The sequence below is a fragment of the Hyperolius riggenbachi genome, chromosome 8, assembly GCF_040937935.1.
Source record: "Hyperolius riggenbachi isolate aHypRig1 chromosome 8, aHypRig1.pri, whole genome shotgun sequence".
NCBI classification, from domain to species: Eukaryota; Metazoa; Chordata; class Amphibia; order Anura; family Hyperoliidae; genus Hyperolius; species Hyperolius riggenbachi.
Genome location: NC_090653.1, coordinates 129408460 through 129427487, shown reverse-complemented (window position 1 = coordinate 129427487; position 19028 = coordinate 129408460). Strand labels below are relative to the sequence as shown.

The following is a 19028-nucleotide window of genomic DNA, read 5'->3' as shown; positions in this document are numbered from 1 at the left end:
CAGGCTGAGAGATGCGCCCGTTGCCTGCTACTAGAAGCTGGACTGCCAGTGCCTTGGACTCGGAAGTGAGAATCTGCCTGCTGGCTGCTGCAGACTCGCTCTCACTGCAGTCCAGCCAGCTTCACTAAATACTGCAGCGGCGCCGCTCCTTCTCCTACTCCTCCTTGTAGCCGGCAACCACGGCCGCCCCACCTGACCTGCTGGCTGCTGCTGTGCTCACACACAGATTCTGAGCAAAGCGGGGCAAGCGGCTGCAGACTTGCGGGGCGGGCGGCTGCGGACTTGCGGAGCCGGAGTGAGCGGCTCAGAGGCATATTATAGAGGGTGACAGGGGCAGTTAACCTGTCACCCGCCCCACGGACTGTAGCAGATTTTGGCGCCCTAGTCCTGTGCCTTGGGTGCCTGCCCACAAATCCGGCCCTGCTGATGGTCACAGTGCACCCACCTACCTACGTGAGCGCACGCAGTGTCACTATACCTGCTCGGTACCTGTGTGTGTGTGTGTGTGTGTGTGTGTGTGTGTGTGTGTGTGTGTGTGTGTGTGTGTGTGTGTGTGTGTGTGTGTGTGTGTGTGTGTGTGTGTGTGTGTGTGTGTGTGTGTGTGTGTGTGTGTGTGTGAGAGAGAGAGACAGGTGCACATTTGGAATATCCATCACTGCATATACCTACCTGTTGTTCAGTGCACTCACCTACCTACGTGAGTGCACGCAGTGTCACTGCACCTGTTCACGGTACCTGTGTGTGACAGCTGCAGATTTGTAATACCAGTCATTGCATAATTGTTCACAGTACCTGTGTGACCGCACGCTGTGTAATATACCACACCGTGCATACCTGTTAACTGCACCTGTGTGACAGCTGCACATTGTATTGTAATACCAGTCACTGCATACCTTTCACTGCACCTGTGTGACTGCACATCGTATTAGTCAAGTCAGTGCATACCTTTCACTTCATCCCCCCCCCATTATGGACAAAACAGGTCTGTTCGAGGTCATGCTGATGTGATTTGGTGCGGCCCTGGACCAAAGTACAGTGCTCAGAAGAAGGCATGTCCCATCAACTCCCAAGATTGTCAGGACGTGGTTGACTATAACACAGAACACCTCATCTTCCGCAGCCACCAACGCAACTACAAGCACCACATCCGCTGCATTTGACACTTCGCAGGAGTTATTTGGTGGGGAATTAACTGATTCACAGCCATTATTGTTACAACAAGATGAAGGCGCTAAGCAAGTGACACCACCTCATATGTCTGAGTTAGGCGACACTATGGATGTAACGTGTGAGGAGGAGGAGGAGGAGGAGGAGGAGGAGGAGGAGGAGGAGGAGGAGGAGGAGGATGATGATGATGATGAAGTACCTGCTGTTGGTGCAGTTTATGAGGTGTCTGAGGCAAGAGAAGCTGGGGAGGATGATTATGATTATACGGATGCCACGTGGGTTCCTAAGAGACAAGATGACCAAGGGACAGTTCAGAGGGGGAGTCAGAGAGGAGTAGGAGGAGACTGTAATGATCTGCAGGAGATTTCCAGCCAGCGCTCACCATGTGTGCTGAAGCAGGAGGAAATCGCCACAGTCACAGAAGCAAAGTACCCAGTATTGATTTGTAGAGGAGAACCAGCAGATGGAGCTGTGGAGTGCAGAGGAATAAACCCTCTGCACAGCCATAGATGCCAGATTGAAATTGCACGACTGAGCAACAAAGCAATAACTCAGAAGAAAGCAAAGACAGACAACATGAATGTCCACCAATCTAGTCGCCACCCCGCGACGGTAGACATATCACGTCAGAGCAGACCAGAGTGAGAAAGCTAATCGCAAGAAAAGCGATTGCTATCAGCAACACAAGACTGAGTAAAGACAGAGCGTGACTGAGTAAGGAAGAGTAAGGAAGACACAGCAAAGAACCACAATCTGAACGTAAAAGAAAACAACAAACGAACTAGCTAAACGCGGTCCCCGCACGATATGTGCAACAGAGACAAGCGCGTTAACGTACGGCCACCACACGATAAGCGTAACAGTGACAAAACGTACCAACTCTAACTAACACAAACAATGACGACAGACAAATAACGCGAACGCTTGCTAATCGGTTGCCTCACCCCAAACAGCAAGCATCAGTGTTGGACAAAACAGACTAATGGAGCAACCAATAGCAACCGCAGCTAAGGTTATACTCCAAGAGTCAGACAAGGGAGATCCACCGCCTCTACCGCTAGGGCGAATGCGATCTAGGAGCGAAACCAAATGATTCACGGTCAGCCACCGCAAGTGCCAGTACAATCGCAAGGACAAGACAAGACAGCACAGGAATACACAATACAAATAACACAGAACCTGACTGCACTATAGGAAATGCAAAATGCACTCCCCAATAATAACTACACTAGAATATTCGCAACAAGATACAAAAGAGGCTGAGGCTCCAAGGAGAGTTTCCCTAATCAGAAAACTATATCGAGCAAGGAATTCTGGGAGGAAGTGACATTTATACTAAACCTCCAAAGGAAGCAGACAAGCAGATCTGCAAGATAAGTGGATGCAAATCAGTCAGCCTTGCAAACTGACAGAAAGGCCTCTTTTCCTTGGACTGCACCATGCATGCTGCATAGGAAACAACACAGTCCAAGGAATCAAGACCAGCAGAGCAGATTCTGACAGACGAGATGCTGAAAGAAGCAGGGGGAGCTAGTCATCAAAAACAGCCGGTGGCAGTGTCCGGCGCCATGCATCATCACCCATGTACAGCCAGCCAACATGCCCTTCAACGTCAGCTGCTGATGCCACCATAGTGCCATCACCCCAGGGGGGCTCAGCGGTTTGGAAATTTTTGTGTGTGTCTGCCTTAGATCAGAGCAACACCATCTGTTCTCTCTGCCTCCAAAAATTGAGCCGTGGAAAGGTCAACTGCCTTATGAAGGCACGGAGAAAAGGCACAAACTGCAATGGGAAGAGCACCAGAGGAAAAGCAGCACACAAAAGAAAAGCCACCCTCCTTCTCCTCTTCCTCCTTCAGGTGCATCATCTTCAGCCTCTTTCTCCCTTGCAACTTCACAATCACAGCCAACCTCCTCCACTTCGCCTCTCACCTTGAGCGGATCCTGCTCCTCTGCCCACAGCAGCAGTCAGGTGTCCATGAGGGAAATCTTTGAGCGGAAGAAGCCAATTTCTGCCAGTCACCCCCTTGCCCGGCGTCTGACAGCTGGCTTGGCGGAAATGTTAGCTCGCCAGCTGTTACCATACAAGCTGTTGGACTCTGAGGCCTTCCGAAAATTTGTGGCCATTGGGGCACCGCAGTGGAAGATACCAGGCCGCAATTATTTCTCCAAAAGGGCGATACCCAAACTGTATTATGAAGTTGAGAGGCAAGTTGTGTCCTCTCTGGCACACAACGTTGGGTCAAGGGTCCATCTGACCACGGATGCCTGGTCTGCCAAGCACGGTCAGGGCAGGTACATAACTTACACAGCCCATTGGGTCAACCTGGTGACTGATGGCAAGCAGGGAGTACGTGGCTGTGCAACGGACCTAGTTGTGACACCTCCACAGCTTGCAGGCAGGCCTGCTGCCACCTCCTCTCCTCCTGCTACATCCTCTTCACTGTAGTCCTCCTCCTTGGCTGAGTGGCAGTTCAACTCTACTGGTGCTGCAATCTCCTCTCCAGCTACACAGCCCCAGCTCCCCAGGGCCTATGCTGCATGCCAGGTACAACAGTGTTTACGCCATCTTAGACATGTCTTGCCTCAAAGCGGAGAGTCACACTGGGGCAGCTCTCCTGGCTGCTCTTAACAAACAGGTGGATCAGTGGCTGACCACGCACCAACTGGAGATCGGCAACGTGGTGTGTGACAACGGCAGCAATCTCATTACGGCTTTGAACTTGAGAAAGTTGACACATGTACCCTGCATGGCACATGTTCTGAATCTCATAATTCAGAGATTTGTGTCTAAGTACCCAGGCTTACAGGACATTCTAAAGCAGTCCAGGAAGGTGTGTGAGCATTTCAGGCGGTCTTACACAGCCATGGCACGCTTTCCCGATATTCAGCGGAGAAACAACTTGCCGGTGAGACGCTTGATTTGCGATAGCCCGACTGGCTGGAATTCGACCCTCCTGATTTTCGGCCGCCTGCTACAACAGGAGAAAGCCGTCAAACAGTATCTCTACAACTACAGTCAAAGGATACACTCTGGGGAAATGGGGATGTTCTGGCCGAAGTACTGGACACTCATGCGAAATGCCTGCAGGCTCATGTGGCCGTTTGAGGAGGAGACAAACATGGTGAGTCGCAGTGAATGCGCCATCAGCGACTTGATCCCATATGCTTTCTTCCTGGAGCGTGCCATGTGTAGAGTGGTGGATCAAGCTGTGGAGGAGCGTGAACAGGAACAGGAGGAAGAGTTGTGGGATCAATTCCATTTCATCAGAACCAGATGTTTCCTCAACACCTACGGCAGCACAGAGGGGGGGGGGGGGGGAGGAGGAGGAGGAGGAAGAGTCGTGTGGGGAAGAGGAGTCAGATGATGATGAGGAAGGTTTTTTTTTTTTTTTTTTGGGGAGGAGGAGGCGGAAGAACAACAGCAGCAGGTGTCGCAGGGAACTTGTGCTGCTCAACTTTCCCGTGGTATTGTTCATGGCTGGGGGGAGGAGGAGAACTTAGCTGACATCACTGAGGTAGAGCAAGAGGAGATGGATAGTACGTCTGCATCCAACTTTGTGCAGATGGCGTCTTTCATGCTGTCCAGCCTGTTGAGGGATCCGCCGTATAAAAAAACTCAAGGGGAATGAGCTGTACTGGGTGGCTACGCTACTAGACCCTCGGTATAGGCACAAAGTGGCGGAGAGGTTTCCAGATCACCAGAAGGGAGAAAGGATGCAGTACTTGCAGAACAAGCTGGCAACTATGCTTTACAGTGCGTTTAAGGATGATGTCACAGCACAACGAAATAAAAGGTACCACTGCCAGTAATACTCCTATGTCCATGCAGGCAAGGACAGGACGCTCCGGCGATCTCTTGGTGATGTCGGACATGCGGACATTCTTTAGTCCAACACCTCACCTTAGCCCTTCTGGATCCATCCTCCACCAACGCCTGGACCGGCAGGTAGCCGACTACCTGGCCTTAAGTGTGGATGTAAACACTGTGAGCAGCGATGAACCCTTGGACTACTGGGTGCGCAGGCTTGACCTGTGGCCAGAGCTATCACAATTTGCCATCCAACTTCTGTCTTGCCCTGCCTCAAGCGTCCTGTCAGAAAGGACCTTCAGCGCAGCTGGAGGCATTGTCACTGAGAAGAGAAGTCGCCTAAGTCACAAAAGTGTTTAGTACCTCACCTTTATCAAAGTTAATGAGGCATGGATCCCGGAGGGCTACTGCCCGGCCAAAGACTAAGTCGGTCCCCAAACAGCATCTCTGCCTGCAGGCCGCTTGACTGCCTTCTCCGCCACCATCAACAGGGTCCACCAGGACTCCAGGCAGATTCCTGAATTTTTAAGGCTGCTGCTAGCAGCGGCCGCTATAATAATTTTTCTGGTGGGTGTACATGCCTGCCTATTTTTTCTGGCTGCACTGCAGCTGCAACAACAAAACAAAAAGGCATGTACATGTGCTAATTCCCCTTCGTGATCGTTACCTTGCCGCATTGAAAGGGCTTGCGTATCACAATGACGCAATGACCGCCGGCTATATGAGTCCAGCACGGACGTCACTACACAAACAGCTGTTTGCAGTCACTGCATACCTTTCACTGCATCTGTGACTGCACATTGTATTATACCTGGCAGTCAGTGCATACCTTTCACTTGAATGGATGGCAGACTTGCCCTCCATAGAAGATTGTCGTTAAAGGATTTAAAGTTGATTCGTCTCATATACAGCAGGGCCTCGAAAGTCCTCCTGTATTGTTATTTTTCATCACTACCTCGGGACTTGCATGCCATGCCTGCTGCCTTCCTTGGATGTGTGGTAGCCGTGCCTGCTCCTTTGCCCACAGCGTGCCTGCTGCCTTCCTTGGATATGTGGTGGTGGTAGCAGTTTCTTAGGCTCCCACTCCAGACCGGAATCGAACCAGGAGTCCATTACCCGTGGTCACTATGGTACTGAGAAAGTACCATCGAAAGTTTCACACAGTTGAATGGCAGACTTGCCCTCCATAACACATTCTTGGCAAATGCTTTCGATTTGGTTCGTCTTGCGCTGGGTCAAGGGTCCATCTAACCACAGATGCCTGGTCTGCAAAGCACGGTCAAGGCAGGTACATTACTTATACGGCACATTTGGGTCCTTACTTGGATGTGTGGTGGTAGCCGTTTCTCAGGCTCCCACTCCGGACTGGAATCGAACCAGATTCCCCGGCCATTACCCGTGGTCACCATGGTACTGAGAAAGTACCATCGAAAGTTTCACACAGTTGAATGAATGGCAGACTTGCCCTCCATAACAGATTCTCGTTACAGGTACTGAACAGCCAGCAGAAAAAATAATTTAAAAAAATAGATGTAAGATTTAACTATGGTAGAGAAAGAACCATTGAAAGTTGATAAGGCAGTCAGACATTTCCTGACATCACTTAGTGAGGAAGAGCAATCTCACCATGGTGCGCAGTAGTCCAGCACGGCCGTCACTACACAAACAGCTGTTTGCGTTGTGTTACACAGTGAGTTTGGTCTGTCAGTGTGAAGCAGTACACATGCAAGATGTTTTAGAGCACTTTAGGCCTCCAATTTACCAATAAAATGTGATTTCTGCCCTTAAAACACTGCTGTGCGTCAAATCCAGAATTTTCCCCGGGACTTTTGGCGTGTATCCCACTCCGCCATGCAAAAAAATCAGGTGTTAGACCCCTTGAAACATCTTTTCCATCACTTTTGTGGCCAGCATAAATGTTTCTAGCTTTCAAAGTTTGCCTCCCCATTGTCTATTGCGGTTCGTGAAAGTTCACGCGAATTGAACTTTTGCGGAAGTTCGCGTTCGAGGTTCACAAACCGAAAATCGGAGGTTTGAGCCATCTGTAATGGTGGATTGCTGACCCACCACTCCGTGAATTAGTGAGGACTGCTCACGAACCACCATCGGTTCACAGAATTTGAAGCGGAGACATTTGTGTGTCTAATGTTAACAACAGCCCCCTTTTGCTCAGGAATTGGATATTACTGATGTGAGGTCACATCTCACTAATGACTTCTCATTAAACTGCCCTCACTGAAAAATAGGATTTCTTGCCAATGAATATACAGTGGATATACGAGATCAAGATTGGCCTTTGATGGGGCACCTTGTCCAAAAAGTTACAGCACCACCGGTGATTGCAGAACTTCACAATCCAGTTTTCCAGTGACAGAAAGGGGCAGTATGGTAAAAAAATGTAATCTCAACATACATGCATTTGTCTCAGAGGATATGCACTGTAATATTTTTTACTTCCTATGTAGTTGCCTGTCACTTACAGCAGGTATTAAAATCAGCTCTGAACTTCTTACAGACAAGACTAGCAGAACTCCTCAAGAGTTCATCATTTTCAGAAACACTCCCTGAAAGGCAGTGGTACAGTCCAGCTGCCAGAACACTGTACAGACGAGTAGACAGGATAGAAAACATCTTTGTATAAATCCTAGCTAATGTTTGAAAAGCATAAGTCCAGGGGTCAAGTCCTGTGTGAACGCGGAGAGTGGACGTCGTCCACCCTCGCATGGAGACAGTGGAGGGTAGGCAGCGCAGTGGAGGGGGAGTAGTGGGCACAGCGGTGAGGAAGAAGGGGCATCTCTCCCCCCCTTCCCTCACCTTGGGGCTCCCCCTCCCTCGCTCTCCCCTCCAGAACTAAACATTTGTGGCGGCTGGGAGCGGGCATCAGTGGGCGTGGACTCACCTCCTCGTTCCAAGAGCTGGGAGAAGTTCTGCGTGCCGCTGCTCTGGTCTAGACCAGGCCAGACTAGCGGCAATGCAGAGCTTCAACTCCCACTGGAAGGAGGAAGAGGCAAGTCCCCGCCCACTGATGCCCGCTGCCAGCCGCCGCAAATGTTTAGTTCTCCCCCTCCACTGCGAAAGAAGGGAGCTCTTTCTGGGGACACCTGGCTACATATACTGGGGACACCTATAGACCTGGCTGCATATACTGGGGTCAGCTATACACCTGGCTACATATACTGGGGACACCTATACACCTGGCTGTACTGGGGACACCTATAGACCTGGCTAACTATTCTGGGGACATTATACACCTTGCTACCTATTCTGGGGACAACTATACACTTGGCTACTTATACTGGGGACACCTATAGACATGGCTAGCTATACTGGCTGTACTTGGGGGAACTGCTGTCAGATCTGTATTTTTGGGGAACCGCTGCTGCCAGATTACGTGTATTTTTGGTGAAATGCTATCAGATTACATCTATTTTTGGGGGATGCACTACAGCAGAACTCAAACTTCCTCGGCAGACCTTTTACACCACTGCTAAAGTCATGTATATCTGGCCCCACCCATGACCACGCCCACATTCTGTGGTGCAACCATGCCCATTTTTCGGCACACCGTGCAGGGGGTTTTGGGGTGAGTCCACTCACCTCTTTTCTCAGGACTAGATCCCTGCATAAGCCTACATTTACACGGGGGCATTTCATTGTGTTCCCTGTAAAAACAGGTCTACATCAATCCATGGAAAAGTACCATCTGTAAAAAAATGCTATCTCTGAGGAAGATATGTCATTGTGAAAGGTAAAGGTGGGGTGATGGATGAACTTCCTTCTCCCTCAGGAGGATCTTACACCATCACTGCTATTATTTGTTTGTGCACCCTTCTTGAATTTTATACTAGCTGGCCCTCAGTTTACAGACACAAGGGACCATATTGCGAACATTAAATGGATAATAGAGAAAGCATGTGCATTATTACTCAGAGGAGAGAAAAGAGGAAAAAAAAGAAAGAGAAAGAGAGAGACGCCACTTAATCAGTTGGTATGCGTTTTTTTTTCTTCTCCATAGCAGTGCATTGTGAAAAAGATTTCAGTTAAAACACTTTAAGTGTGAACTGTGCCATAGGAAAACATGAAAAAAAAAAGGAACACCAAGAGCCCCAATAGTGTAATATGTACTGGTAAATGGTTACTAGATAGAGTAAATATTAATACTCACAAACCAGGGTTACCATTAGGCAGCCACTGTAAAGGCAGGTGGGGAGATTTTACTGACCCCACTCAGGAATAAGAAGTCGCTCTCTGTAGATGAGAAAAAGGGGGTTCAACCCTCCACCCAGGGTGGACTTAATATTATGGAGAAGAACAGAGGCACCAAAAGGATAAAAGGAAGCTAAATGAGCTTAAAAACCAAATTCTTGGTAAATAAAGGAGGTAATGGTGGACTTACCTCCTCCAAGTAGACACACAACGACTGTAGTAAAGTCAGTCAACATATTTTAAGAACTCCAAATATGCAACGCGTTTCGCAGGTTTGATCCCGCTTCATCAGGCAATAACAACGGAGCAATAGCATATGTGGTCAGTAGAAGAGCCAGGCACCTCTGTGAAGGTAAAATATATTGACTGTCTTTACTACAGTCGTTGTGTGTCTACTTGGAGGAGGTAAGTCCACCACTACCTCCTATTTTTTTTATCCTTTTGGCGCCTCTGTTCTCCTGCATAGGAAAACATGGGCATTCCGCCATTGCCAATTACCGATTCCGCTTTCCGCTACCAATTTCCGCATTCTGATGCAGAATTTCTGCCTGACTTTAACATCAATTTTCTCAAAAACTATAAAGTCTTTTTGAAAACTTTTTTTTGCATCTTGTTCACAAGATGCAGTTTAATAAACCCTGAAAATTTGGTGTTTCTAGGACTTACGGGGGCTTTGCTATTAACCGCTAAAGTCGGCGGATTTTTACTGTAATGTAAAATGCAGAAAATAGGCTGATGCAGATTTTCTGCATTTAACATTACAGTAAAAATCCGCCGACTCTAGCGGTTAATAGCAAAGCCCCCGTAAGTCCTAGAAACACCAAATTTTCAGAGTTTATTAAACTGAATCTTGTGAACAAGATGCAAAAAAAGTTTTCAAAAAGACCTTATAGTTTTTGAGAAAATCGATGTTAAAGTCGGCGGAAATTTCCGGCAGAAATCCGCCTACCGCACTTGCATTACCGATTTCCGCATTCCAATGCGGAAATGCAATTTCCGATCAGAATTTCGGAAATTGCATTTCACGGAGTCCGAATGTGCATCCCTACTTATAATTGAGAGCGCGCGCGAGAGAGAGAGAGAGAGAGAGGGACAATAAAATGCCTTTTAAGCCACCAGAAAGCGAAAATACTCAAAATACTTTTTCTCTTACTTTTTTAGTTGAAAAGTGCTGGAAAGTTATTTTAAATCAAAGTGTAAACTGGGCGAGCGAGCGAGAAGTTATTGTAAATCAAAGATGAAAAATTATCTCCCAGGAGAAAACTCAGGAGAAAACGTGAATTGCATATGGTCCAGAGAGCGAAGAGAAAATAAGTGGGAAAAAAAGGGTGAGGGTGAGGGGGGGGGGGGGTTCGGAGGAGAGAGAGTGCAAGTGTGAGTGATCAACAGCCCTACTACTTGTACCTATAAAACCAAGCCTGCAATACCAGTTGCAGGATTCTTGTAGGTACCCTTTTGTAAAATGCCACACATTTGGCATAGGTATTAATTCTCCTGCCTCTACTTGTATGTAACTAGCTAACATCAACTGTATGAAATACCTGTATTTCAGTTCTTACAGTACTTTTGGAAAGAATGGGTATGGAAAGTAATTCACCGATGCACAACTATGAGGATAGGGAGACAAATGAATTTAATATGTTGTAAACAAGTTTGTGGCAGGGATTTAGGAATATCTCAGAGCGCAGCAGTTAATAACAGAGACTGTGCAGGTGAGAATAAATATGGATAATTACACTGTGTATGTCTCAAGAGAACCGACTGCAACATCTGGCACCATTATTTTTCATACTAATCTTATTATTCTTCTGAATCACGGAATAGCTTTGCAAGTTAACTATTATGTCAACATTATATTTATTTTAGTTAGGTGCACTGGCAGTTTTTCCATATGTGTACTGAATTTATTTTATGCTTTAACAACCTGATACAAGAGAAAGATGCATCAAACATAATTGCAACCATTTAGACTCCTTTCTTATTACTGTATTTTCACAGTGTGCATTGCATTACGCTGGCACCACATTGTAGGCATAACGTAATGCCCTCTGCATGTAAACACGTTTGATATTTCATAGAATGGTCATTTGCTTGTATTTTTACTTACACTATCCAGAAACTCACTGCAGAAAGTGCATTCAGGGCAGGGGTGTATCTGGGTAATACAGAGCCTATGGCAAACACATGTATTAGAGGCAGAGGATCAGCAGGATAGCCAGGCAACTGGTATTGCTTAAAGAGACTCTGTAACAAAATTTTCAGCCTTAGTTCTTCTATCCTATAAGTTCCTTTGCCTGTTCTAATGTGCTGTGGCTTACTGCAGCCTTTACTAATTGCACAGTGGCTGTGTTATCTCTGTTATATGATCTAATCTGTTTCCTTCTGTCGGCTCTGTCGGGCTAAAGCCCCGTCTACACGGGGAGATGTTGGGGAGATGTTGTGGCGATCGGCGGCCTCTTGCGCGTCCCCGAGCGTGCCCGCCGCGTCCCCGCTCGCCGCGCGTGCGCCGCATTCGATTCCCCGCTCGTGCCCGCTCGTCCCCGCCGGCGCAGCTTATCTCCCGCACGATTCCCTGCCATTGTCCCCTCGCGGGGATCGAGCAGGGAATCGGCGGTGCGGAGATCCGTCCTGTCGGATTTTATCAATCGAGCCGCATCAGCGGCTCGATTGATAAGGAGCATCGCGGCCGCATCTACGCGTGTAGATGCGGCTTAAGGCTTGAATGTGTGGAATGTGCAGGGCTGCTTGTGATTGGATAGAAGCGATACACACCCTCTGCAGGCCCCCTGCAGGCTCTGTATGACTCACACACTCTGCTTATGTGAGCCTATCACAAGCTGCTTAGTTTGTTTGTAAACACTGCCTAAAACTGTTAATTACAAGCCAGGATTGCAGCAGAGAGTGGCAGAAACAGCACAGAGGGGCCCAGAAGAACATAATGAATAGAATGGTATGCTTTTTGCTGTAAATTTTTTTAGAGTACAGATTCTCTTTAAAAGGAAATAAATATGGCAGCCTCCATGTCCCGCTCATTACAGTTGTCCTTTAAAGGGAACCTAAACTGAGAAGGATATGGATTTTTCCTTTTAAAATAATACCAGTTACCTGACTCTCCTGCTGATCCTGTATCTTTAATACTTTCAGCCACAGCCCCTGAACAAGCATGCAGATCAGGTGCTCTGACTGAAGTCAGACTGGATAAGCTGCATGCTTGTTTCAGATCTGTGATTCATCCGCTTTTGCAGCCAAAGAGCTCAGCAGGACTGCCAGGCAACTGGTAATGTTTAAAATGAAACATCCATATCCCTCTCAGTTAAGGTTCCCTTTAAAACAGATACACTCAAATACTACAGCTGGTTAAAGTGGAGCTCTAGGACAGTGCAGTCATCACGTGGATCCAGTTAATCTGGTACTGGAGCCAGGGTGGGGAGGCCCAGCATTTTACCTGGAGAGGTGGAGGGGGGGGGGGAAAATCGAGGTTTTTGGCTCCGATTCATGTAGAGCCGGAAAACTGCAAAGCGAGCATACAGCAATTTTTCCAGTACCAACACCAGAAGAGTAGCAGGCAGCATGGTATTACTGCAGCCCCTGCTACCTGTAACCTGAGTAATGGGCATGTTGCTATGATAATAAAGGGCATAACGCAGTTTGTGATAATGTAGCGCTCGCTACTCCCCTGACGATATTAGTGGTAAAAAAAATTAAAAATAAATAAATAAAAAATTGTAGTGCACAGCAGTTATACCGGACTTACATAAATTAGGTCCTATGTCTGCAGAGAGGGGACATACAGTCATACATATGTATGTAGTCTGATAAGCCAGTGAGAACAGCAGCCTCGACCTGCGAACACTGCCAGGTGGATCAACTCGACTCACCAATGGCCAGTAACTTTTTTGGTGCCGCTTGCCCCACCCACCTTGTTATGCCTCCCCAATAGCAAATTGATCAGTGATTGGCTAATTATAATTGAAAGTGGGTACCAGGCTTCAGGCATAGCATACCTTGTGTTAGTCCTGGTACACACCAATTTTCATTGGCCAACAACTGGTCAATTTTACAACCGCCACGTAATATGAGGGTCAACAGACTTTGAATACTATGCAAACAGTGGATAGAGCACTCCTCAACAATTAGAACAAGAAAAATAGGCTTGGATCGCTACAAATATAGGGGTATCACCTCCCTAATACATGTATATATAGCAAGGGTAATGCAGCACTCTCAAACAGACAGAGCACAGCATAACCCTTGCTATATAGACTGAATACTGTGAACTGATTGTGTAGATAAACTCTCATACTACATGGTAGTGGTAACATTGTTCTGTTATTGCCCAATCACAATTGAAGAAGGTGTGTACCAGGCTTTATTCTGATGGATTTCACAGCACCCAACTGCTAATGCTCCAGTGTGAACCTACCATTACAAGACAATAACATCAAATTTCCTGTGTAACTATACTGGCCAAACGCAACGGGTCACTGGGAAATAAACCCATAACAGACAACAATGAACATGAGAAAAGATACCCTCATTAGAGACCAATCAATAAAAAAATCACAGTCAATTCTCCACAAATTGGTGCAAAAATAATCATAAAGTTTATTTAGGACTTATCTAGCAATAGAATTAAAAACATTTAAAACCAACCTTCTTAATCTGAATGCAATCAGAAATCTCCCAAGAGCTGAATATAGTGAACCTATATAGGTAAAATATACAATAATGCAACCAATGTATTGCTCTTAGTAAAAATGTTGATAGGAAAAATGCCCATATGGGCATTTTTTCTATCAATAGTTTTACTAAGAGCAATACATTGGTTGCATTATTGTATATTTTACCTCTATTTTACCGATTCCGCAGGCGATTCTCTTTTCTTCTTGCATTGTCCTCAATGCAGAAGCGAGCGCGGAAACGATCGGGCGGGAGATCGGACATATCGGAAATTATCCATCGAGCCATCTAAATGGCTCAGAATCGAGCCGTGTATTTCCAGCAAGGTAAATAACAATCGTACACCTGTTGCTTGTGACCTAAAGATTGAATGGAAGAGCCATCATACATTTATGTATATTGATTCAGAATTTCAGTCAGATTGATTACCAGTTAGGCTATCAGAACAGTCGTTTGCATGAAAGATTGACCATAGATCTGCCCATGTGTACCAGGTTTAAGGCCCGGTTCACACATAAATCTGAACATTTCCGGTTCGGTCCAGTCAGTAATGCATCAGTTTTGCATTAGTTTTCTATCAGTCTTATCTGACTGGGCTGGAAATGCACACCTTTTATGTGTGAACACAGCTGGGTTCACACATAAAACGGTGTCCAGTAAATTTTTGACAGATGGTATCAGGTTTGTATGTGTTTCTATTAATGTGATCACACATAAAACTTGTACATTTCTGGTCCGGTCCAGTCCTTTCAGTTTTGTATGTGTTTCTATTTAGCGATGTTCACAGTGGATTAGAAAGTTGCACTGCAATAGTAAGTCTATGCAATGTTCAGAGTACGTGCAGTGCACTGGGAATCAATGCATTACAATACTCAGCGCACTGCATACAATGCATTACCGCATAACGTGTGTTAACAGAAGCAGTGAAGCTGCAACTTCTTCGTTCCTTTGCATTTCAGCTTTTACACGAAACACAACGCAGCTTCCACTGTGAACGTAGCCTTAAAGTTGGGCTTTAGCATGAGAATAGCTTCCATTTTACATAAAGTTGTAAACAAGTCGATGAATGGAGTCCAGTACACTATACTCACGAAGGTAACAGCTGGTGCATTAAGCCTGAGTCAGGTTTCATTTTAACGGATGAGGAAACATCTCTGACACGTAAAATCAAAGAACATGAAAACCACGCACACCTGCACTAACCCTCCAAGGAGCAAAGACTAATACAAAGATACCAGCTTCGTTTCAATTGATATTACAGCCAAAACACTGAAGCCGAGATTCAAGATTAAGCTAAAATGAGGAAACACAAGTTCATTCTTAGGAAATAAACCACAATGCACAATATGGGGCCAAGAAAAATATAAAAACATAGACAGGCATTACATGAATACCAGGCATTATGTTTAAGGGAGTTAGTTCCACTTCCCTTGTCTACAAACACACCACAAAACAGGAACTAGTGCTGAAGGTGGCAGCTCTAGAAGACTCAGAGAGCATTTATTGTAAATGCAACGATTAATGAAATAACAGCTGTTTTGTCAATTAATGGTGGGGAATCTACAGTATAATTCACTGAATCTCTTACCTGGTGGTTATTGTCTGAGGCTGCAGAGGGCGAGAGCTGTGATGAAAGCTGCGAGAGCAAGCAGGCAGGTAGAGCATTTGTCAAGTGCTTCCTGCTTTTGCAGAATGTGATGCTAATATTAGCTTATGAAAAACACAAGGGGGTTTACTGAAGCCTGCTGACTGGCTCATCCCTTGCATCTGATAGTTTATTAGCAAACCCATTTGTATGCTGAGGTACCTGTAACATATACAATACACACCTGGTGTCATATTTCACAATTTGTTTAAAGAACAGTTAGCTGCTTGAGTTCCTATTTTAACAAGTTCTGCTTTCTCTCAGAAAATAAAAGAAAAATGCAAAGTGGCACATTCAGGTTACCGCTCCTTCAGACTCCTAGGCTGGCTGGTCAGGTGACTTAAAAGACAACTGAAGTGAGAAGAATATGGGTGCTGCCATATTTATTTCCTTTTAATTAATACCAGTTGCCTGGCAGCCCTGCTGATCTATTTGGCTGCAGTAGTGTCTGAATTACACCAAAAACAAGCATGCAAGCTAATCTCGTCAGATCTGACAATAAGCTCTATTCACAAAGGGCAGTTCGGAAAAATCATTTTGTTCGGTAAAAATACCTCATTTGGTATTTTACACTTTTTTTTCCCAAATTCACTTAAGTTTTTCCGCATGAGGCAGAAGTTCGGTAATTTACAGAACAAACATGCCTCAATTCACTAAGCCCTGGTCGCTAAGTGTCACTTACCAGCATGTAGCAGAGCAGCAGGCAGGCCGGGAGCTGTTTGTGTGACTCAGGGTTTTCCCTGCAGTGTCTCCTGTCATCCCTTTAGATGTGCTGCAGCCACCAGGGGGAGCTCTTCTGTATGCTAGAATATAGATTTTCACATCTAAATGGATGCAGAAAAGCCCTCAAAAATGTCACCTTCCTCTGCTCTGATACAGTGAAAGACCCACCCGATACCCCATCGCATCAAATCAGAGTGAGGGCTGGAAGCCACTAGAGCGTTTTGTTTTTAAACGTTTAGGGAGAACTTTAAATTGCTAGCGCTTTCCCTAAATGCTCTGCCAATGTAAATAAATGTAACACATTCCACTGTAGCGATTGGCAAAATTGCAATCGCAGGACATGCAGCATTTTAGGAGTGTTTGCACTGCAATGTAATGATTTGAAGTGCTGGCAAATTGCTCATGACTCGCTATACATAGCGATTTTAGTGAGATTTTAAATGACTGCAAACTGTAAATAAAATTATGATACATTGAAAGGACCAATCAGAATTAAAATCGCTAATTGCAATTCGCTATCACAATCGCTGGCAAAAAAAAATTACACTTTTTAAAATCACTCCTAAAAGCACCGGAAAACGCTCATGAAATCGCTAATTAAACGCTAGCGATCGCGCTAGCGATTTGTGATTTATAGTGGTTTTTCAGACCTGAGAAGCAGGGGCTGTGTGGCTGTCCCTAAAGGCTGTCTGTCAAATTTACTGCGCAGAGACAGCAAGTTATCGGCTGCTGTGAGCTGGAGAAAAATACCAAACACTTTTGTCCGGTAAACCAAATGCGGAAATCTTTGTGACTTGCAATTTCTTGACAGCTGAGGGAATTATTGTACGTTGCGTTTGATGCGACGTTAAAGTCGCACAACATGCCCCTAATGCAGCACATGTAGGTTATGAAATTGGACGTTATTTTGCACTGCATTATGTGTCTCTCGGTGCGTCGTTTTCGCATACTGATGGAACGAAAACGGCGCATGCATTACATAAAAAAAAAAAAAAAAAAAAAAAAAAAAACCTTACTGAGCATGTGCAACACACATAACGCAGGAGATTTATTGCCAAACGCACAGCATGTAGCACTCACTAAATCTTGCTACACGTTACACACAACAGTGTGCACTGTGAATGTCGCACAGACTTAGTATTGCTGTGCGTTAGTCTGCGTTATAACATTTTCTAATGTGCAACTTTAACGTCGCACTGTGAAAGAGGCCTTAGTTAAGTGTAATTTGGGAAGGTGATCGGTAAAATCAGCTGTTTTCAGCATTACCGAATGCAATAATGCTTAGTGAATAGAGCCCTATGACAGAAACGCCTATCTGCTGTATGCTTGTTCAGCGTCTATGGCTAAAGGTATTCAAGGCAGAGGATCAGCAAGGCTGCCAGGAAACTGGTATTGCTTAACCCTCCTGGCGGTTTAAAAAAATCCGCCAGGGGGCAGCAAAGTAGTGTTTTTTAAAAAAATTGTTTTTTCATGTAGCGAGACAAATACTCGCTACATGATAGCCGCTGCTCAGCGGCATCCCCCCAGCCCCTCCATCCCCCCAGCCCCTCCGATCGCCCGGCGATCAGAGATCAGGAGATCCCGTTCAAAGAACGGGATCTCCTGGAGGGCTTCCCCCGTCGCCATGGCGACGGGCGGGATGACGTCATCGACGTCGTGACGTCAAAGGGGACTCCCATCCACCCCACAGCGCTGCCTGGCACTGATTGGCCAGGCAGCGCACGGGGTCTGGGGGGGGGGGGGGGCGGCCGCGGCGCAAGGAATAGCGGCGGATCGGCGGGTAGCGGCGGCGATCGGATGCTACACGCAGCTAGCAAAGTGCTAGCTGCGTGTAGCAAAAAAAAATTATGCAAATGGGCCCAGCGGGGCCTGAGCGGTGCCTCCCGGCGGCATAGCCCGAGCTCAGCACTGGCTTACCGCCAGGGAGGTTAAAAAGAAATAAATATGTCAGCCTCCATATACCTCTCATTTCAGATTCACTTTAAAGCCTAGGCAGTTGGTGACATAGCTGAAAGTGGAAATATGAGCGATTATGAATATGGTTATTGCTGAACTGAATACTAATAATCTGCATCTTGTGCTAATCGTTTTGCTTTATTATTTTCCCCTCACACATTTGCAAAAAGAAAAACTATTTTAGGCCTTCCATGGACAGTTGATAGGCAGTGAAATGCCTCTCAGGCTACTTGCACACCAGGACGTTGCGTTTAGGGGACGTTATAGGGCACATAACGTGCCCCTAACGCAACGCCTGGTGCTCTCTGATGTGGACGTCAGAGTGAGCCGCGTTGTGCAGTTCACTCTGGCGTCCGTGATGCCGTGATGCGTACTCTTGGACGCATGCAGCATCACGTGGTCCCGCCCGGCGAATCACTGCACAGAGCGGCCGCTCCAGGAAGTAAACACTGCACGTCACACCGTGCAGGGATTATTAATTAGCCATGTGCCTGGCCACTCTCCACTCCTCCCCAACACTACTTAGCATGTGCGCACAGTCTAACGCGGCTTAGCCGCGCATAACGCACAGCATGCAGCACTCTCAACGGATGTGCTGCGTTACAATGTAACGCAACGTGGGCACTGTGAACAGCCCATTGATTTTTTATTACTGTGCGGTGGGGCTGCGTTACAGGCTGCACTAACGTGCGCCTGTAACGTCCCACTGTGAAAGCAGCCTCAACTGCTTGCTGCTGCCTGTTAACTGCTCACTTCTGCCTGGTAACTGCTTGCTGAGCACGCAGCTTAACTGCCTTTGAAAAAGAGGCCTTAGGGCCCATTCACACTTAAACGTTTTGCC

At 46.4% G+C, this 19028-nt stretch overlaps 1 protein-coding gene across 4 annotated transcripts in view; it reads right to left on the bottom strand.

Moving 5' to 3' along the window:
• The window catches only part of LOC137529105 (A-kinase anchor protein 17B-like), a 221502-nt gene that overhangs the window by 53454 nt on the left and 149020 nt on the right, over positions 1–19028 (bottom strand). The window contains exon 1 of one of the 4 annotated variants that reach the window (XM_068251078.1): positions 15452–15528. The exons of the other annotated variants lie outside the window; for them this stretch is intronic. The gene's annotated coding sequence lies outside the window, so the exon portion shown is untranslated. Of the gene's footprint in view, positions 1–15451; positions 15529–19028 lie in introns of those variants that run through there. 4 annotated transcript variants of the gene reach the window in all.